We start from the raw sequence: 9,358 nt of genomic DNA, 5'->3' as shown, positions 1-9,358 counted from the left end.
AGAGAAATTGTTTGGACAGAAAGAGTCAATGGATGTTGCAAACTTCATTGTTGTCTTATTTTAAGAAATTGCCACATCTACCCCCAAGTTCAGCAACCACCACCCTAATCAGTCAGCAGCCATCAAGATAAGGCAAGACCCTCGACCAGCAAAAAGATCATGACTCATTGAAGGCTCAAATGATGGTTAGCATTTTAACAAGAAATCCTTTTTTTTTTTTTAAGATTTTATTTATTTATTCATGAGAGACACAGAGAGATAGAGAAAGAGGTAGAGACACAGGCAGAGGGAGAAGCAGACTCCATGCAGGGAGCCTGACGTGGGACTCAATCTTGGGTCTCCAGGATCAGGCCCTGAGCTGAAGGTGGCACTAAACCACTGAGCCACCTGGGCTGCCCACAGAAATTCTTTTATTAAGATAGGTACATTGCTTATTTAGACATAATACTACTGCACATTTAAGAGATTACAGCTTTTGTATAAACATAACTTTTATATGCACTGGGAATACAAAAAAAATTTCATTTGACTCACTTTCTTATAATACTTGCTTTATTACAGTGGTCCAGAACTAAATCCACAATATCTCCAAAGTATGCCTTATGTCACTCAAAAATATGTCTCTTTGGCTTAAAGATTATTCTGAACTGATTATATTAATAGCAGACACACAAAAAATTCTGTAGATCATGTTTCTTGTTTTTAAAGGAAATTTACATTTATAAGGGAAATCTCCATTTGTAAATGTATATCTCTCTCTGTATTAGGTAGAGAAAGATGACTTAATCATAAAAGATTTATCAATGGAGAATACAACTGTCTTAAATCTATCAAACTTTGTCCTTGTTTACCAGACTTTGCCCTATCACCTTCCCACAAGTCACCTCACTTACCCAGAAGCTCCAAATCTCTTTTCTTTAGTTGACAATATTATATAAGCCTAAGATATAAACACTCCTTAGCGTTACACATCCCTGAGTTTCTCTCATGCATATATGAGACATACATGTTAATACAGTTCTGTTTGTTTTTCTCTTGTTAATCTCTTGTGACAGAGACCCAGACAAGAACCTAGAGGGATGACAGCAATTTTTTTTTTCAATTACAACATCTAATCACTTTGAGAAAAGTCTGTTTTCCTTCACATTGTTGAACAACAAAGTTCAACTGATGAAATTTAAAGATTTAATTGACTGTATTCAACAATTCACAAATAGGACAGTGTCCAGTGTAGGAAGTAGAAAGAAGCTCCAAGGAATGTACAAAACAGAAGATTTTTAAAGGCAGAAAGTGGATGAGACCAGGAAGTCATAAAGAAAGGATTTATTTCAGGTAAGATTACTTCTTTTGGGGAAAGAGTGTCTATCAGGCAGATTACCTCACTAGCTCTGATCAGGCAATTTCAGATTGACTGGTTAAAAAGTCAAGTTCCTTGGAATGGCAGAAATTACAGCCATGCCTTCTTTTCCTGAGGAAGGGGCAAGCGATTCTGTTTTCAGCCTATTCTTTCTTTTTTAACAAGATGCTCTGTGATGCTTTTTTCTCCAAAGTTGTATTTTTCTTTCTTCGTATGTTGTTCAAATAGCAATAACTGACTAAGTTCGATAGAACAATTGTACACACTACTCACCCTGGCCAAGTTAGAGAAAGGCACCTCCTTTAAACAGACACATGAACCTTAGTAATTTTATTTTATTCTGGTCCAGGCCTCAAAAAATACTGGTAGGGAAGCCACATGTTCTTTAAAGCTCTCTTGCTATGACATCTTTCCTTAACTTCTAATAGACATTTTTGCTAATTTATTAGAGTTATTTTTAAGCACTTCAAAATTGTCTAAACAAGTTAAAATTTATTTATTTCACTAGACAACATTTATGGAGCAAGGATGAAAGAATAAAATGTTATTAACTTTCTAAAAGTCAGAAAGGTAAAACTACAAAGTGTACTTTACAAGACCTTGACAATTTTTGTAAACTGTGTAAACTAACCTTTTTCTTTTTTATTTACCTCCTTCATAAGAAATCAAATACTTAGATTGCCAATAATAGTCTTAAAAGTAGTTTGATGCTAAAGTTAAGTGGGAATGCTAACATAATTGAAATATATCATAAATAAATACTTTTTTCCACAAAAACAAACATAGATAAATGAAGGAGTAGAAATTATGGAGAGTTAACAGAGATCACTATAAATAAGAAAAAGGGAAAAGTGGGCATTCACTAACCAAATTATGCAATAAAAGAGGAGACAGTCCTCTCTTCTGGAGTTTTTCCAGGAAATTTTTCAGTATCTTTCAAAAATCCTTTCAGATATCATGTAGATTACACTTTATGAATGCAATAACTACACCATCTAAGAATGTACATTAATCTGATTCTTTCTCTCCTAAGGAAGGCACATGATGTGATGAGCTCTGGGTGTTATATGTAACTTCTGAATTACTGAACTCTACATCTGAAACTAATGATGTTCTATGTTTGTTAATTGAATTTAAATTAAAAAAAGAAAAGAAAAATTCTCTTTCTCCCTCTATCCTCTTTCCACTCTCTCTAAGAAAAATAAAATAAAATAACAACTTTATTAAAATAAATCATTAATTAATAAATTAATTATTTGTTAATTTAATAATAACAACTATTATTAAATTAATTATTTTATTAAATAAAATAAAATAGCAATTTTACATACAATAAATAAATAGTATAAGTACTCCACGAAATTCAAAATTAGAAAAATAATTTTGATTTTATATAATAACTGTGAGTTAAAACTCAGTAAATATATTTATTTAACCATAATATTAATTGATAATACTGGATTAGGATGTAAACTGAAAATTAAGAGTATATTTAAAAGAACATTGTAAATTAAGAAGCATGTTCCTACTTAGTTATTTAAGAATTATAGGGTAGGAAAGTAATTTTCTCTCTAACCTTCTGAATTCCTAGCTGAGATTCTCATATAAAAGACAGATTAACAAGAAAAAAAATGAAAAGTAGTTCATTCACATGTATACCTCATGTGTACATGTGAAATATCCAGGGAAAAATGCCTAACTCCCCGATGTGTTCTAAACCGGTAGCTTAAATACCATTGTGGAGGCTGAGAAAATTAAGGCCATTCCACCTTAAGTTCACTTAGCACATGTACAGCCATCTCAGGCCCCTGTGAATAAGAGCTGAACTTTACCTTACTTCAATAACAGAAAAAAAAAACAGCTTAACGCCTTTGAAAGCCCCATATTAGAATGAGAACAGAGCTTTATGCCCGCAGCAGAAAGTCCTATATCAGAATGAGAGAGCTTGAGAAATTCCTCACCCCCTTCTGGAAATTCCCTAGACCAGCGCATAAAAACTCAGCCGAAACCCACCTCGGGGCCCAAGTCCCTGCTCTGCTGTGTCCCGTGTACTTGGACCCAGCTCGAGCTTGTTAATAAACCCTCGTGCACTTACCTGCATTGGTGTCGGCTCCTTGGTGGTTTCTCGGATTTGCAATCTTGGGCACAACATTTGGAGGCTCCTCCAGATCCGAGAAACCCCCAGGACCCCATCCGGAGGGTTTCACACCTGGTGAGTGCACTCAACTTTCTCCACCTTTTGCGTGCATATTCCCTGAGAGCTCTATACTGTATTTTTACCTGTAAGAATTCCAGTCTGTATTGGGTCGGCATTGGCTTAGACGGACCTGCTGGCGGGCTGGTCGACCGGGGGTCTTGAGGAGACGTCCCTTCCCCCCCGCCTGGAGGACGGGGTCCTCATCTGTAAAGAGGACGGGGTCCTCATCTCTAAGGAGGGCCGGCTGCCAGCCCTTCAGATTACTTTCTGTTTTGTCTCTGCGGTGCACTGGAACGTTTGTCTGTGTTACTATGTCCTTGTTAACTGTGCATTTGTCTGTGTTCTGTGTCTTTGTTAACTGTCATAACTGTTTACAAAAGGAGAAGGAAATTTCAAACTTACTGCATGTCAGAATGGCCAACCTTTGACGTGGGATGGCCTCGAGAAGGAACTTTCCACCTACCTATTATCTTACAGGTTAAGGCCGTGATCTTCAGGGACAAACCAGACGACCACCATGAGCAGGTGCCCTACATCCTGGTCTGGCAGGACATGATCGAGAATCCCCCTCCTTAGCTAAAACCATTTTTACCCCCCAAAGGAGGACCTACCAAGACTCTAGCCCTGTAGAAAGCGGAGAAGGAGACTAACTCTAAGACCAAAGAGCTCCTTTATCGGGTCTTGCAGGATTCCTCTCCAGAGGACCTGATTCTCCCGCCACCCTACCAGGCACGCCCTCCCCCTTCTGCCCCTCCATTGGAGGCACCAGGGGCTGCATAAGGGGCTCCACCCCTCCCTGACAAGGGAGTCCCTGTGCACGGGCCCAGCCAGCAGTAGGGACACGTGGACAACCCACCAGGCAGCCCTACCTCGGAATATGGGGCCAGCTGACTCCACAGCCCTTCCCCTCCGCGCCATGGGGCACCCCAATGAGACTGGCAGACAGCCAATGTTATATTGGCCATTCTCCACCTATATAAATCACTGGTGCCAATTATATAAATCACTATTGGAAAACCCAGAATGCAAAGTTCTCTGATAATCTGAAAGATCTTATCAGGCTTTTAGATACTGTTCTCTTTACCCACCAGCCTACTTGGGATGACTGCTGACAGCTCTTGCAGGTTCTCTTCACCACCGAAGAGAGAGAACAAATTCAGGTGGAAGCCTGGAAGTCTATTGTGGGAGAGGACAGACAGCCGACTCAAAACCCAGACCTCATAAACCCTGCCTTCCCCTTACCCTGCCCCACCTGGGACTACAACTCTGGTGAAGGTAAGGAGAGACTCCAGGTCCACCACCAGACTCTAATGGCAGGTCTCATGGCTGCCGAGTGCAAGCCTACCAATCTGGCCAAGGTATAAGATGTAAGAAGGTAAGGATGAGAGTCCAGCAGCCTTCTTAGAGAGAATCACGGAGGTTTTAGGCAGTACACCCCTATGAACCCAGAAGCCCCAGAAACAAAGGCTGTAATTATCATGGCCTTTGTTAACCAGGCAGCTCCAGACATCAAAAGAAAATTGCAAAGAGTAGAGAGACTGGGAGAGAAGAGCTTGCAGGACTTAGTAATAGTAGCAAAAAGAGTCTATAATAATAGAGAAAGTCCGGAAGAGCAACAAACCAAATTAAGTGACTGGCAGACCCGAAACCTGGCCAAGATCCTGCTGGCCACAACCATGGATGAACCACGGGAAAGACGGAGGCACCTCAAGAAGCTGGCTTCAGGGACAGGTAAGGAGGATGGCCCTGGTTCCTGTCGGGGGCACCTTAAACTGAACAAAAACCAATGTGCTTACTGCAAAGTAAAGGGCGACTGGGTGAAAGACTGCCCTAACAAAAGATCTAAGGCCCCTGCGAAGATCTTGGAAATAGAGGACCTGGACGACTAGGGGAGTCGGGGTTTGGCACCCCTCCCCGAGCCCAGGGTAACTCTCAGAGTGGAGGGGCAACCGTTGAATTCCTAGTGGACACTGGGGCACAACATTCGGTTTTATTACAACCCCAAGGGAAATTGGCAAACAAGACTTCATGGGTACAAGGGGCCATGGGCACCAAACAGTACTCATGGACTACCCAAAGAACTGTGGATCTCGGCATGGGCCAGGTATTCCACTCCTTCATGGTCATCCCTGAGTGTCCCTACCCGTTGTTAGGTCAGGATTTGCTCACTAAGATGGGGGCACAAATTTGCTTCAACCCCGAAGGGGCAAAAATCCTAAACAAGAAGGGACACCTGATTCATGTGCTTGTCCTGAGTTTAGAAGACGAATATCCTCTCCACTGAATGCCCTCAGCCCCAATGACTGACATTGACTGTTGGCTACAGGAATTTCCCCAAGCTGGGCAGAAACTGGGGGAATTGGGCTGGCCCAGCACCAACCGGCCATATACATAGAACTAAAGCCAGGGACAGACCCTGTCAGGGTCTCATCTCCCCCCGATGGCTCTCATCTCCCTAACCCAGACTGGGAACCCATTCTGCATGACTGTCAAGAAATTTTGGCACAGGTGCATGGAATCAGAGCTGATCTCCAGGAACAGCCACTGCAGAACGCAGACACCACCTAGTATATGGATGGCAGCAGTTTTGTCCAAGAAAGAATCAGATATGTGGGGGCAGCCATAACCATGGACCGACCCTGACCGACACCCCCAAATATACTGATGCTGACTTACACTGGATCAAATGCTTATGACCCAGTGCTTGCGTGGCTGGGGGAGGGCCGCAGACTCCAGCATCATCCTGCCAGAGGAACTAGGACGGCGAGTCCTATCCAGAATGCATCGGAGTACTCATATGGGAACAAGGAAGATGGAAGACCTCATACAACATGCAAAGATCATTATTAAAGACTCTCAAGCAACAGTCGAGCAGATTGTGGCAAGCTGCCATGCATGCCAGTTAACTAATGCCATGGCCCATGGGTCTAACCTGGGCACCCGGCTCCCAGGGGACCGCCCAGGAGCCTATGGGAAGTGGACTTCACTGAGGTAAAACCTGGAAAATATGGATACAGGTATTTACTAGTGTTTGTAGATACTTTTTCAGGACGGACAGAGGCATCTTCCCACCAAACATGAAACAGCACAGACCATGACCAAGAAACTGCTGGAAGACATCTTACTGAGGTATGGTTTTCCTGTTAAGATTGGATCAGACAACGGTCCAGGATTCATCTCTAAGGTAACACTGGGAGTGGCCCTAGTACTTGGGGCAGACTGGAAATTACATTGTGCACATAGGCCCCAAAGCTTAGGACAGGTAGAGAGGATGAACAGAACATTAAAGGAGACCTTAACTAAATTAGCCCTGGAGACTAGTGGGGACTGGGTGACTCTCCTCCCCTTTGCCCTATATAGGGTGAGGAACTCCCCACATAAGATGGGACTGACTCCCTACGAGATCATGTTTGGTATTCCTCCACCTACTATTCCCAATTTAAAACCTGAGGTGCTTGCTGAGTTTGATGATCACCAACTCCTTTTCTCCCTCCAAATGTTACAATGAACCCATGAACAGGTGTGGCCTAAGCTGAGGGCCCTCTACAAGACTGGGCCACCCCAGGACCCCCATTGATATCAGCCGGGTGACTGGGTGTATAGTCCGGAGATACCAACACCAGACACTTCAACCTTGCTGGAAGGGACCCTACATCATGATCCTGACCACTCCCACTGCTCTCAAGGTCGACAGGATTATTCCTGGGTCCACTACACCCACGTCTGGCCAGCTGACCCACACGCCATTCTCAAGGACTTTGTTCTAGAATGGAAAAGCCAACCAGACAAGGACAATACCCTAAAGCTAAGACTATGCCATTCTCACTTACTTCCCACCTCCAAGACTCCCTAGTCTGAGGTTTTCCTTCAAAACAGAAAGGGATTAGACTTAGTCTTCTTACAAGGGGGGGGGGGGCGGTATGTGCTGCCTTAAATGAGGAATGTTGCTTCTTCACTGGGATCTAAATGGGAACAAGAACAGCAACAAGGTTGGTTCGAATCCTGGTTTAATCATTCCTCCTGGCTCACTCTGAGAGCCACCTAGACCCATGATTGGGTCCTTCTTTAGGTTCCTCTCAGAGGGGGAAATGTGGAGGCCGTGAAAATTAAGGCCATTCCACCTTAAGTTCAGCGTTAGCACAAGTACAGCCATCTCAGGCCCCTGTGAATGAGAGCTGAACTTTACCTTACTTCAGGGGGGGGGGGGGGGGGGCAGTTTAACACCCTTGAAAGCCCCATGTCAGAATGTAAACAGAGCTTGAGAAATTCCTCCACCCCTTCTGGAAATCCCCTAGACCAGCTCATAAAAACCCAGCTGGAACCCACCTCAGGGGCCAAGTCTCTGCTCCACTGTGTGGAGTATACTTGGACCTAAGCTCGAACTTATTAATAAACCCTCATGTACTTGCATTGGTGTCAGCTCCTTAGTGGTTACTCGGATTCGCAATCTTGGGCACAACACCATATACAAGAGAGATGGTGTGGCTCAGGTGGGACCTTTGTTAGGTGATGAAGTTTTGGAAAATAGGTCCAGAGCCAACGACCAAGTAAGAATTCTTGAGACGTCTTTGGTACAAAATGTTTGTTTTATTAAAGCATGGGGACAGGACCCTGGTCAGGAAGAGCTGCTGCCCCAGACCTGTGAGGGGTGGCTTAGTATATACCTGGGAGTTAGGAGGAGTTTGAGGATAGGGAACTCTCTAAGGAATTTTGTAAGCAAGGTTTCCAGGACTTGAGGGGGCTAGCTGTTGTTGGGAAAATGTCTTATTACTTATTACTTATTACTTATTACTTATTACTGTCTAATAAAACCTGAGTCATGAGACCCTTGAGATGTATGTTGGTAGGCCATGTGCTTGGGGGATGATTGCCAACATGTATCTTGGGGGTTTAGAGATAAAGGAAATTTCTAAAGGAATTTTTATATGTTAAAGTAGATTTACAGGCTCCTGGGAGTTAGCCTAAGATTGCCTTCTGCCCTTAGCAAAGCATTCACATCAAGGCAGTTGGGTTCATAGACTCTCCGTTTCAAGGATTTGTCAATGTGCTTTGTCCTCAGCTAGTCCTCTGTTCCCCCATCACCAGGGATGATGGAGCATGAGAATGGAGCTGATGTCCTGGCTGCTCTCCTGGACACTGAGCACAGTACCCTAGCTCTCCTGTCTCTTTGAGTGGGGAGCTGCCCAGCACCCCCAGGTCATAGAAGAGAAACCACTGGATGTTTATGATTTGATTAAATCTGGGGCCCAGAGAGGAACTGGAAGTGGCAAGGAAAAGTAGTGTGGAGGTTCCAGAGAGAAATGAAGACTATTTGGTTATCATCAAGTTTATGCTAACAATACCTCACTGCTCTTTGACAACCCTTAGTGGTCTGTGCTTAAGAGTAAAACTCCAGCAGGCATTTAAACATGAAGTTGGAAATCTGCTTTTCTGAAGAAACCCACTCAACAGAGGAAAACCTCAACAAACAGATAAATGACATAGAGCAAGTGACAGCTACAGTGGAAACTCCCAATTTACAGGAAATCATGAAACCATATATTTTTGAACCTAATAGCTGTTATAGGAGCCACTTAAATTTAGTTTTTTGATATATTTGTTTAAATTCTTCACAAAATGTAAGACTCATGTTTAATACATAGGTGATTTGTACACTTTTTAACAGATGATTTTTAGACATTTTTTAAACAGATGATGTACAGACAGGATTTAATTATAGGTAGTACTTTGTTCGGTGTATAACATTCTCAGGATATGTAACACTTAAATAGTCAGACAGAAAAATATTTTCTAGTTATTATGTG

General features: G+C 42.8%; 1 pseudogene; it reads left to right on the top strand.

The window, feature by feature from the left end:
- The first annotated feature begins 8,594 nt into the window (after positions 1-8,594).
- LOC140621410 (cytosolic iron-sulfur assembly component 2A pseudogene) lies at positions 8,595-9,145 on the top strand (annotated as a pseudogene).
- The last annotated feature ends 213 nt before the right edge of the window (positions 9,146-9,358 follow it).

Source organism: Canis lupus, chromosome 30, assembly GCF_048164855.1.
Source record: "Canis lupus baileyi chromosome 30, mCanLup2.hap1, whole genome shotgun sequence".
NCBI classification, from domain to species: Eukaryota; Metazoa; Chordata; class Mammalia; order Carnivora; family Canidae; genus Canis; species Canis lupus.
The sequence above is the reverse complement of the archived record's forward strand: the minus strand, read 5'-3'. Positions and strand labels throughout refer to the sequence as shown.